We start from the raw sequence: 13,254 nt of genomic DNA, 5'->3' as shown, positions 1-13,254 counted from the left end.
TTCTTGCTTTCTCTTTCAGTTCATTCACAGCCAGTTTGAAGTTTCCCGTAGAACTGATTTTTAAGCCCAAGTATGTGTAGTGAGTGGTTTGTTCAATTTTGGTTGTTCCTACTGTGAAATTTATTGTGGGTCCATGTTGTTTGGATCTTTGCTGGAACACAAGGACTTTGGTTTTTTGGGGATTTATTGTCAGGGCCCAAGTCTGGCAGTACGACTCCAGCAGGTCCAGGTTCTGCTGTAGACCCTCCTTAGTTGGTGACAGCAGAACCAGGTCGTCGGCATAGAGGAGGAATTTAACCTTGGATTCATATAGGGTGAGGCCGGGTGCTGTAGATTGTTCAAGTAGTTTTGCCAATCCATTAATGTAAATATTAAAGAGTGTCGGTGAGATTGGCGAGCCCTGCGTCACCCCCCGCCCCTGTGGGAAGTATTTTGTTTGTTTGTCTCCAATTTTAACTGCACATTTATTGTTTGTATACATTGATTTAATTACATCATATGTTTTCCCTCCTACCCCGCTTTCGATAAGTTTCAGGAATAAACCGTCATGCCAGATGGAGTCGAAAGCCTTCTGGAAATCTACAAAGCATGCGTAGATTTTGCTTTTGTTATGGTGAACGTGTTTGTCAATTAGGGTCTGTAGGGTGAAGATATGATCGGATGTTCTATAGTTTGGCAGGAATCCAATTTGGCTTTTACTCAAGACATTGTGCTCTTCAAGGAAGTTTATAAGTCTTTTGTTTATGATGCTACAGAATACCTTCCCCAGGTTACTGTTTACACAGATGCCTCGATAGTTGTTTGGGTCGATTTTGTCCCCACTTTTGTATATGGGTGTTATGAGTCCTTTGTTCCAGATGTCAGGGAAATAACCGACACTCAGAACCAAGTTGAAGAGTTTTAGGATAGCCAGTTTCAGTTTGTCGTCTGCGTGTTTAATCATCTCGTTTAGTATGCCGTCTGTCCCGCAAGCTTTTCCTGGTCGCAGGTCCTTGAGTTTTTCAAGAAGTTCTTTTTCTGTTATTATGGCGTCTAGCGGGTTTTGGTTATCTTTTATGGCCATTTCCCTTAAATGTATCTATACTATTTGCCTCAACCACTCCCTGTGGTAGCGAGTTCCACATTCTACCCACTCTCTGGGTAAAGAAGTTTCTCCTGAATTCCCTATTGGATTTATTAATAACTATATTATATTTATGTCCTCTAGTTCTGGTCTCCCCCACAAGTGGAAACATATTCTCTATGTCTACCCTATCGAACCCTTTCATAATTTTAAAGACTTCTATCAGGTCACCCTCAGCCTTCTCTTTTCTAGAGAATTTGGAGTTTGGGAGGTAAGTTCAGTGGAGAAGTGGCCTTACCAGTATCAGTAAAATGGAGATAAAAATACAAAGAGCAGTTATGAGAGAGAGACACATTGGAGGCTACCAGTGAGAGTGGTGGGTGCACCCAGTAGGAGAGAGGAGCCCAGCACTACTCGAGGCCAGCCTGCTGCACTGTAATGAACAGTGTTGTCAACTGTACCTGTAGATAGCCACCAACAGAATCACCCTGTGCAGAAATTCAGTAAACAACGGGGCCAAACGCCTTATGGAATTGGAAATGAACACAACATTTTTAAAACCCGACTGCCTTGCGGGATCAGCGTGACTGAATGAGTTTATTTCTCTCTTAATGGGGAGTTGGAGGCACTGTTGGTGAAGACAGAGTCACTTGGCGTTTTCTGTGTCTGTGGGAAGGGGGGCAAATCAAAACAATGGCACAGTGTGTTCTACCTGGTTGCTGCAACTGAGTTTCCCAGACAGGTGAAGGTTGCCTAGTATATTTTTCGGATGAGACATTAAACGTCTGCCCCCTCAGGTGGACGTAAAAGATCCCAAGGCACTATTTCAAAGAGCAGGGGGAGTTCTCCCCGGTGTCCTGGGCCAATATTTATCCCTCAACCAACATCACTAAAACAGGTTATCTGGTCATTATCACATTGCTGTTGGTGGGAGCTTGCTGTGCGCAAATTGGCTGCCACGTTTCCTACATTACAACAGCGACTACACTTCAATAAACTACTTCATTGGCTGTAAAGCGCTTTGGGACGTCCAGCGGTCGTGAAAGGCACTATAGAAATGCAAGTCTTTCTTTCTATCAGAATGTTCTCTCGCTCTTGTTTATTGACTGGGTGGAGCAGCCCTTGTGTGCAACGACAGATAGAGATTTGCTGGCTGTCCAGATTCATGGTCAACAAGCCAGAAACTTCATTTACATTTAGCATCTGGTTGCAATAATGCCCCTATTCTTTGAGGCTAAAGGTCGCAACTAAACACAGTTCTGCAGCTGGGCTCCCACACAGTAGCTGAATGGTGCTTCAGAGGGCCTGATGGGTGGGAGTCAGGGATTCTCCTGCCCAGTGTGGACTCTCAACATTTCAGTGTGAGGAATGTCTGGAATTTCTTTCAAGAAATAAAGAGAGAAAGAGGATGGAGACAGAAATTGAGAGTGGAGGGGGCCCCGAGTTATTTCCCCCCCCCCCGCCTTTAGTGATGGAATAGGTGTTGGTGGAGTTTCTGCACATCCCTGACCTCCTACCAGCGCACAAGTACAAGGCCACTTTATCTGAACAACTTGCGGCCCAAGTACAGGTCACTGTGAGGTTACTGCAGCCCTGCCCTGAAGACCCATATCTCCTGCCACGATATATTCAGACCATTTTGGTTCTTATTGTTGTGTATGTACCTTTAAGAGAATAACTGGTCTCAGACTGCAGTACCGGCAGTGACCACCCCTGTATAAAAGGCGCTAACAGCCCTCTGTAGTTTCAGTTTCCCGACTGACTTCATTCAGTAAAGACTTGTTTTGTTCAACTCCTGCTGTCCGTGTCTCAATCATTCACGGACATAATACTGGCGACGAGCAGATACGAACTTACCTACAGTCTGCACCGCCTCCTGGGATCCATTCCTGCAGCGAAGTGAGCAGAGGTCGAGGCCAGAAGGAAGAAAGAAGCAGTAGAAATGGGCGTCGACCGTGGGCATCTGCCCCTGTGTTAGCGGAGTTGAAGATTGCTGGAGAAGCTGTCGAAAGCGGGGCCTAGTTCCTATCGACGGTGCTTCAGCTAATTGGGCTGGTGGCAGGTAGTACACTGATCCTTCCTGGGCTGCGGCGGTCGCGAACTCGAGCGGGTGGCTTGCAACGGGGCCGAGCAGCGTTGTCGGGAAGAGGAGAGAGAGAGGGTGGAGCACACAGGGCGCGGCCGGTGCTACGAAGCCGGACTGCGTATAGACCCGAGAAGAGGGAGGCAAGAGTCCCACAGGGTTGTTCCACGACAGGAAAATAATAAAAAAAAGAAATATTAAATGCGCAGGAAACCGTGAGGAGCTGCAGGTTGCAACGGAAACCGCGGAATGCAGCGCTAGCAACAGCGGGGAAGAAGGCAAAGTGCGGGAGGCGCCATCTTAATCAGCGGGGAAGAAAGCAAAGCGCGGGAGGCGCCATTTTGTTAAATCGGGGAAGAAGGCAAAGCACGGGAGGCGCCATTTTAGATTTTCAAGATGCCGAAGACTGGCTGTATCACTGCCTTTGATAATACAATAGAGGACTGGACCACGTATGTGGAAAAAGTCGAGGTATATTGCGAGGCAAACGAAATAGCCGATGAGAAAAAGGCATCGGTATTGCTAAACTTAATGGGCACTAGAACGTACGGCCTATTGCGGGACCTGATTACTCCAGCCAAACCGAAGGCGAAGAGTTTTAACAAAATTGTTGCTGTCCTACAGGAACACCTAAACCCTGCACCGCTGTTGATAGCAGAAAGATTTAAATTCCACAGGAGAACTCAGCATAAAGATGAGAGCAATGCTGAGTACCTTACGGAACTACGCAAGCTATCAAAGCACTGCCAGTTCAGAGCAGGACTGGCAGATACCCTACGGGACAAATTTGTCTGGACTCCTGAGTGAAGGAACACAGAAGAAGTTACTCTCAGAGAAAGAGCTGACGCTAGATAAGGCTTTCAGCGTGGCAGTATCGTACGAAGCAGCAGCCAGGGGAGCTGCGGAAATTCAACAAAAGCCACAGGAATACGGCACCCACGAAATGACACGGGGATTTGCAAAATGTTATCGCTGCGGCAGAACTAACCATGACCAGAAGGACTGCTGGTCCAAGGACAAAATATGCAGGCAATGCGGAAAGATGGGAAACATTGCACGAGTTTGCAGGTCTGGGAAGAAGACCAGCGACAACAAAAAGGCTACTAAGGAACCGTACAAGAAAGTACAAAAGATGACGGACAGTAGTTCCGAAGACCAGATGAGCGATAGTGAATCCGGGAACAGGAGACTAAGCTGTCTCAAACTTCACAATGTAATCGCAAAAGAGGATCACCGAACCATTTGGGTCACCCTCACGATAGCAGGGTCCCAAGTTAAAATGGAATTGGATACAGGATCAGCGCTAACCGTCATGAATCGACGAGACTACGAGCGGCTATTCTCACACATACCCTTGAGAGAGACATCCATCATCTTGACGATGTATACGGGGCAAAAGGTATACCCCAGAGGAAAAATAAGGGTGCCTGTCGAATACAACGGCAAGAAAATACGGAAATTGTATCTCTACATACTGCAAAATGGTGGACCACCGTTATTGGGACGTGAATGGATCAGGAAGATAAACTTAGATTGGCACTCCATTCATGCAATGACAGTGGACGGTAAAAAAGATGACGACGTCACTCCTGGACAATTGTCAACAATCTTAGCTAACGCCAAAGAGGTATTTCAACAAGAACTGGGCACTCTTAAAGGCGTAACCGCCTCGATAAAAATAGAAGAGAATGCAATTCCCAAGTTTTTCAAAGCAAGACCGGTACCATATGCAATTCGCCCAGCCGTCGAGGCAGAGCTGGAGAATCTGGAGAAGGCAGGCGTGTTGTCTAAGGTCGACTGGAGCGAGTGGGCGACACCCATCGTTCCTGTCATGAAGAAAACGTTAAGCAATAAGTCTGAGGAGCCAAGGAAGGTTCGCATCTGTGGGGATTTCAAGGTGACGGTGAACCCAGTCCTTCACACAGTACAATATCCTCTTCCAAGGATAGAAGACATCTTCGCCTCACTGTCTGGAGGGAAGCGTTTTACAAAAATTGACCTAGCACAAGCATATTTGCAGATGGAGGTTGAAGAATCCTCTAGGAAGTATCTCACGATAAACACTCACAAAGGTCTTTACCAGTATCATCGATTGGTATTCGGAGTAGCATCGGCTCCGGCGATATGGCAAAGAGCGATGGAACAAGTCCTGCAAGGGATTCCGGGGACTCAGTGTTACTTGGACGACATCCTTGTGACAGGTGAAGATGACAGTGAACACCTTAACAACCTAGAACAGGTGCTCACTAGACTACGGGAACATGGGCTACGAGCCAACCGCCCCAAGTGCGAGTTTTTTAAGAAACAGATATCGTATTGTGGCCACGTGATTGATGAAGAGGGGTTACATAAGTCCCCTGACAAAATTGAAGCGGTTGTTAAGGCCCCAGCGCCTGAAAATGTGTCGCAACTGAGGTCATTCCTCGGATTGGTGAATTACTACCATAAGTTTTTGCCGCATTTGTCGACAATTCTGCACCCACTGAACGCCCTACTACGAACGGGAGTAGCATGGAAATGGAGCAATGACTGTAAGCGGGCCTTTCAGAAGAGTAAGGACTTAATCACTTCAAGAGAAGTATTGGCTCACTACAACCCAGCACTGCCGATCAGACTGGCGTGTGATGCGTCTCCCTACGGCATTGGGGCTGTACTGTCACGTAAATTCCTTGATGGTTTAGAGAGGCCGATAGCTTTTGCGTCACGCTCGTTAACTTCTGCCGAGCGTAACTACGCCCAGATTGACAGAGAGGCCCTCAGCCTAGTGTGGGGGGTGAAGAAGTTCAATCACTACCTGCACGGTCAAAAATTTACTCTACTAACCGATCATCAACCTCTTGTCTCCATTTTCAACCCTCAGAAGGGCGTACCGATAATGACAGCGCAATGGCTGCAGAGGTGGTCCCTTTTCCTAGGGGCACACCAATATGACATCGAGTACAAAGGAACTAAACAGCATGGGAATGCTGATGGATTGTCGTGCCTACCGTTGCCGACGGTGGAAGAAGAAGACCTTGCAGTGGATCCAATGGAGTTATTCCACTCGACCATAGTCGAATGTCTCCCTGTGATGAATGCAAACATACAAAAGGAAACACGAAATGACCCGACACTATCCCGGGTCTATGATTTAACGGTGAAGGGATGGCCAGCACATGGCGAACCACTGCTGCCAGCATTCTCGCCGAGAAGAGAACAGCTGTCAGTGTGCAGAGGAACCTTGATGTGTGGATCCAGAGTAGTAATTCCACCTAAGTTGATGGATAGAGTGCTCAATGAGCTTCATGAGGGTCATCTGGGTGGGGTAAAAATGAAGAAATTAGCCAGAGCGTTTGTGTGGTGGCCGGGAATCGATAGAGAAATCGAAGAGATGACCAAGAGCTGTGCAGGATGCCAGAAGGTCCAAAATGCCCCACCACAAGCTCCTCTACATCCATGGGAGTGGCCCTCATCTCCATGGCAAAGGGTGCACATTGATTTTGCTGGTCCCTTCATGGACTCGATGTTTTTAATTGCGGTGGATGCACACTCAAAGTGGCCAGAGGTAATAAAAATGTCCTCAACCACCACAGAAAAAACTATCACAGTATTACGAACCATATTCGCCAGGAATGGGCTGCCTGAACAGATTTGCTCTGACAATGGACAGTTTGTGTCTGAAGAGTTCCGGAGGTTCTTAAAGAACAATGGTGTTAAGCATTACACATCTGCCCCATATCATCCAGCCACTAATGGATTGGCCGAGAGGTTTGTTCAAACATTCAAGAAGGCTATCAAGGCAATGTGTAATGAAGATATACCCCTACAACACAAGGTGGACAACTTCTTGTTTGCCTACCGGAATGCGACACATGCGGTTACCAACCAAACTCCAGCCATGATGTTCTTCAATCGAAGACTACGATGCCGCTTGGATTTGGTTAAACCAAACGTCCGAAGGGATGTGGAGAACAGGCAGTTTCAGAATATGAATGAAAGGCCGACCAGGAGTTTTAAGATAGGTCAACCAGTTTTGGCCCGGGACTACCGCACTGAGAAATGGCAGCCAGGAACGATTTGTACACGGCAAGGACCTCTCATGTATACCGTGGACATTGGAGAGAGCATTGTAAGACGCCATGCTGACCAGATTCTAGAGTCACTGGAAAACGTCAACTCCACACCACGATCTGATACACCTGGCAATGAAATCGACGTACCAATTGCAGCTACCGCAGAATCGGTGATATTGGAAGCAGATGAACCAAACAACGACATTGATCCCGACTCAACCTTGCCAGAAGAACCTGATACCCCAAAGAGGCGTTATCCAGACAGAATCAGGAAGCCTCCTCAAAGACTGAACTTATAATTGCTTAAACTTAACCAATGTATCTAGCAACCGTAATTGTGATTGTAATTAGTTATCATTTAGTTGTTAAATGAATGTTATGTACTGTTTGTCTAAAAGGGGAGGAATTGTTGTGTATGTACCTTTAAGAGAATAACTGGTCTCAGACTGCAGTACCGGCAGTGACCACCCCTGTATAAAAGGCGCTAGTGAGCCTCTGTAGTTTCAGTTTCCCGATTGACTTCATTCAGTAAAGACTTGTTTTGTTCAACTCCTGCTGTCCGTGTCTCAATCATTCACGGACATAAAACTTATGGTCAGGTTTGCAGGTTGCTATGGGCACCTGGGCCCGCATTTTCACTGTTCTGTTGATAGCGTGAGTTAATAATAAGAAGTAGGAGCAGGAGTAGGCTATACGGCCCCTCGGGCCTGCTCCGCCATTCAATAGGATCATGGCTGATCCGAACCTACACTCACGTCCACTTCCCTGCCCGCTCCCCGTAACCCCTAATTCCCTTATCAGCTAGGAAACTGTCTATCTCCGTTGTAAATTTATTTAATGTCACAGCTTCTACAGCTCTCTGGGGTAGCAAATTCCATAGATTTACTACCCTCTGAGTGAAGAAGTTTCTCCTCATCTCAGTTTTGAAAGGGCAGCCCCTTATTCTAAGATTATGCCCCCTAGTTCTAGTCTCACCCATCAGTGGAAACATCCTCATCGCATCCACCCGATCAAGCCCCCTCACAATCTTATATGTTTCGATAAGATCACCTCTCATTCTTCTGAATTCCAATGAGTAGAGGCCCAACCTACTCAACCTTTCCTCATAAGTCAACCCCCTCATCTCCGGAATCAACCGAGTGAACCTTCTCTGAACTGCCTCAAGAGCAAGTATATCTTTTCTTAAATATGGAAACCAAAACTGTACGCAGTATTCCAGGTGTGGCCTCACCAGTTCCAAGGCATAAACAGTGCCAAAGTGTACACAACAGAATAAATGTTCCCCTCTAAGGCCTTGTGTAGCTTTACTTCAACTATAGGAAAGCAACCGATAATTAATTGAGGGTTGAGTTTTATTTCCCCCTCTGCATTACCTCAGTGGCCTTTGACTTGACTCAGAAGACTGCCGCCAGGACCTTCCCTCATCCCCCGACCTTCCCTCATCTCCCGACCTTCCCCCGTCCCCTGACCTTCCCTCATCTCTCCCCCGCCCCCCCCCCCCAACCTTATGAAACTTTTGGACAAGGGTTAAGAGTTACATCTCTCACACACATGCTACACTCCTGTCCCGTCAAAACCGATCCTTTTTAATGTCCAAATATTTTGTTTGTTTGGAAATGTGTAACTCTGGAGTGGTTTGATGAAACATCCTCAGTCCAGTGCCCATATTTCCTGGATCATACAGCTACTTCCCAGCTCCTATATTGCTGTTCTACTCCGCCCATCGCAACCAGGGAATCCATTCTAGATTTTGTTTTCCTCGGCAAAAGACAATGGCCCAGAAATTCGGGTCGGGGGCTTCCCGCGGGTGCAAGCCCCCGACCTACACTTACCTAGCGCGCCGGCAGTTGACCTCTTGGCCTGCGTGGAATTCCTCTCCGAGGCCTGTCACAGGGGCCAGCGCGCTATGCTGGCGTGTCCCAGGGGCGTAGTTAGTGCGAAGCGTCCCCTGGGATCACGTGAGCAACAGGCAGCCAATCGGAGCAGGGAATGCTCCATTCATAAGTCTTGACAGACGGACCTGTCAAAACGTATAAATGCTGAGGCTGTAAAACTGCACTTTACCTGCAAATAAAAAAATTTTTAAATCACACTTTGTAAATAAACTATAAATGACATTAAATAACTATTTTAAACAAAAATTTAAATTTTTGAAAAAATAATTTTATAAAAAAACAGGGCTAAAAATAAACTTACCTTGCTTTAAAGTATTTAAAAGTAAAAAACCTGTGGCAAAAATGTTTTAATTTTAAATAATTGACCACTTACCTTTGAAAATGAAGTCCTTACACCTGCTTTTTACATTTCTAAAATGTAGAGACTTACCCGCACGTTAAAACCTGAAAAAAAAGGAAGTTCAACGCGCACGCACAGACTCCCGCGCACACGCGTTCGACCTCTGAACCCCTTGGTTCAGAGGATCGGAAGTGCCGATTTCCCGCGCATGCATAGTGCATGCAAGATTCCGGCACTTCCATGGGGTCCACGCGTGAGTACTCCGTCCGTACTCATGCGTTGGGACCCGAATTTCTGGGCCAATGTCAGCTACTCAAAGCAAAACGATGCAGTTATTGTAAATTATTGCTTAGCAACAGAAATTATGTGTTGACAAATACAGAATTCTCTCGAGACTGTGCTCACAGTGTGTGGTATACCAGCCCCAGGTGGACAGGGGTCTGATGACCTCATAGGCCCCTTAGGATGCCACCATGGAGCATCTAGGATTTACGTACACCAGTGTGAGAACCTTTGGTATCCATGAGTAATGATGTAAGTTCATATATGGGGGGGCAGATAGCATTCAAAGTGATCTCGGGTGTCAGTCGTGGCTCAGTAGAAGCACTCTTGCCTCTGAGCCAGAAGATTGTGGGTTCAAGTGTCATTTCATAGATTGGAGCGCAAGATATAGGCTTGACACTCCCAGGGCAGTGCTGAGGGAGCGCTGCAGTGACGGAGGTGCCTTCTTTTGGATGAGACGTTAAACCGAGGACCCGTCTGTCCCTCTCAGGTGGACGTAAAAAAAAAAACACGTCACGCTTCAAAGAAGAGCAAGGAAGGGGGGTGGGGGGGGAGTTCTCCCCAGCGTCCTGGCCAATATTTATCCCGTGACCAACATCATTAAAATAGATGAGCTAGTCATTATTCTCATTGCTGTTTGTGGGATCTTGCTGTGCACAAACTTGGCTGCTGCGTTTCCTACATTACAACACTTCAAAAACAATACTTCCATTGGCTGTAAAGCGCTTTAGGACGTCCTGAGGTCGTGAAAGGTGCTATAGAAATGCAAATTCTTTTTTTCGCTCCTCCAGGTCTGTGGAGTAGCTGCACTAACACCAGAGTCGGCGCCCTCGGAACTGTCGCAGAACGCTCCAAAGTTATGACCTTCACAGACGCTGCTGTTTTTCTTGTGCTCCAGACCGACGCAGACTATTGAGCTCGGTAAGAAAGACCTAAAGCTGCAAATTCGCGAAAGTATTAACAGCGACGTCCGCGAGTCTCGTACACTCTGTTGAGCTACCGTCAGGTGGTAAGTGCAATCCAGAGACCCGAATCAAATGATTAATCTGCTCATAACATCGCCAACCTTTGACCTCCCCCCTTCCCCCCGAAGGGATAATTACAGTCCTAGCCCTTTTGGGCTATCCCAGATCAGGCGTATTCCCCAGACGTTCACCCTCAACTTAAGTTAGAAATAGCCGAATTCCATAAGACGCTTAAATGGGTCTAAAGGTTCAGGCTATCTCTCCCTAAAGGAAAGGAATGACTGAAGATGTTACCGTCCTCCAGATAATACTTTTAATAAGTTGAACTAGGCTGTAACCTTCCGGATATTATGAGGGTCCAGAATACTCCCCCAGAATTCTGCAACTCCTTACAAAAGAGTGTACAGAATTTGGGTTTGCGAGTTTATACAGAATTACTCTTTGAGACAATTCTAAAAATATATAGTTTTATTTACGAGCCGACATTCAGTTAACAGCTGTTGAATCAGTCGCAACATTAACAATTCAAAATACAATTAGCTTACATTTCTTATTTCTCAGAGATCCTTATTCTCAAATCTTTACTTCGTTACATTTCTACATTTCTTACTTATTTCTAAATCCAGAATAACCACCAAAATCAATTACTTTGACTTCCCGAGACTCATAGTTAAAGACTTACAGAGATGCCGCTGAAGAGTTGAGAAATGCTTTGCCCATTCAGCGAGTTCTGCCTTTCTGTTGAAAAGGTCTATGTTTTATACTCTTTTGGCAGTGGTTTCTTCTTTGATGTTCTCTGCTGATGTCAGCTAGTTGTCTTTATTGATACCTCTGTTTGAATGCTTTCTATCTTACTATCAATTCAACTATTGAATGCATAATTATTTCTCTACCTTTAGGTGTTCCAAAAACCATCATAAAAACAATATGACAGCTATCTTTATTTGATGTCATTCTTATAAAATGCTTTCATTCAATTCTTAATATTGGCTTTACTGGTTTTTAGCAAACATTGTGACTCCGTGCTGCTCCAAGTTTAATACAAACACAACGTAACTGCTTGGTGTCTCTATTGAAGTTATATCTTCAAAGTGTCCTTGTTGGTATCATATTTACTATGTCTATAAATTAAAGACACTTTGACCAGAGTGTTTCATGCATTTCTAGCTATCTCAATTGGTTGCATATTTAATCGTGTTTCCTGTCATCCAAGTTTAACATAAAAACTATTTGAGCAGCAGGTGTTTCTTTTACTTGATGTCATTCTTTTCAAAGGCACTTGGTTGTTTTAATGTTTGTGTTTCTGTTTTACGTGTTAGCTGGTAACACTTTAAACTGGGCATTTTCATTTGTGTTGGTTGCAAACCGTAGACCTTTCGGAAGCACCAATGGTTTGCTTCAATCTTTCATTGTTTTAGTATTTTTAACTAATTCCCATTTCAAAGCTTGTTTACAACTTTGTTATCAACTGATCTTTATCTCAGGAGCCTGTATTTCTGTTTACAGCCTGTGTCTCCAAGGCTTTAGATTTTTAAACCCAATATATCATGTATTAATAATATCAGTATTCTGTTCCTATTATGGTGCACCTTTCTGAAACATGGCTTATTCCCTCACACCCCCCCCCCCCGTCAATGGTTGACCTGTAATCCTGCCCCCTTCATGGGTGGCTCCTCAGTCTTGCTGAGGGTGTCACGAAATCAAAATGAAGGGCACGGCACCCAGAGATTAAAGCACACAGAGCACGCAGCAATGTGTTTCTCTTAGCACGCAGATTGGAAAAGTATCGGGTTGTGCAGGGTGGATGTTGGGAATGTGTTGTTCCATCCCAAGCTTGATGTTTGCATCCATCCCGCAGATGATCCCAATTATCCCAGAACAGCTGACTGTTTTCTGTGCTTCGGGTTTTTTTTTGTGTAATCGCAGCTCGCAGCCTACCACCACCCTCCTCTCCCCAGTATGGTGTCCATGGCTACAACACCACATCCTTAATTAAGACTGGGGGAGGCGGAGCCGCTGGCTTTGTTGTGGGAATGAACATTTCCCGTTATAATTGCAGCAGCTCATTGATAACCCAGGGTCTGGGAGAATGGATCTCACGAGGGAGCCCAGCACAGAGACATTTCACAAACATGATTAGCATAATTTTAGAGGGGAGGGGGTGCAGAGGAGATTTACCAGAATGGTACCAGGGATGAGGGCACTTCAGTTATGTGGAGAGGCTGGGGTTGTTCTCCTTAGAGCTGAGAAGGTTAAGGGGAGATATTAATAAGAGGCGTTCAAAATCATGAAGGGTCTGGATAGACTAAATAAGGAGCAACTGTTTTCACTGACAGGAGGTTCGGTAACCAGAGGACACAGATTTAAGATAATTGCCAATTACCAGAGCGGGAGTTGAGGAGAAATATTTTACGCAGCAAGTTGTGATCTGGAATACACTGCCTGAAAGGGCGGTGGAAGCAGCTTCAGTAGTAACTTTCAAAAGGGAATTGGATAAATACCTGAAAAGGAAAGATTTGCAGGGCTGTGGGGAAAGAGCAGGGGAGTGGGACTAATTGGAGAGCTCTTTCAAAG

General features: G+C 45.7%; 1 protein-coding gene across 1 annotated transcript in view; it reads left to right on the top strand.

Annotated features, from left to right (window-relative positions):
- Positions 1 to 13,254, top strand: part of LOC147097658 (KN motif and ankyrin repeat domain-containing protein 2-like) — a 179,081-nt gene that overhangs the window by 70,769 nt on the left and 95,058 nt on the right. Inside the window, 1 exon segment of the mRNA XM_085971654.1 lies at positions 10,507 to 10,724. The gene's annotated coding sequence lies outside the window, so the exon portion shown is untranslated.

Source organism: Somniosus microcephalus, chromosome 31, assembly GCF_052327205.1.
Source record: "Somniosus microcephalus isolate GS21.2 chromosome 31, FLI_Smic_1.0, whole genome shotgun sequence".
Classification (NCBI taxonomy): domain Eukaryota; kingdom Metazoa; phylum Chordata; class Chondrichthyes; order Squaliformes; family Somniosidae; genus Somniosus; species Somniosus microcephalus.
Note: the sequence above shows the minus strand (reverse complement) of the source record. Positions and strands in the feature narration are given on the sequence as shown.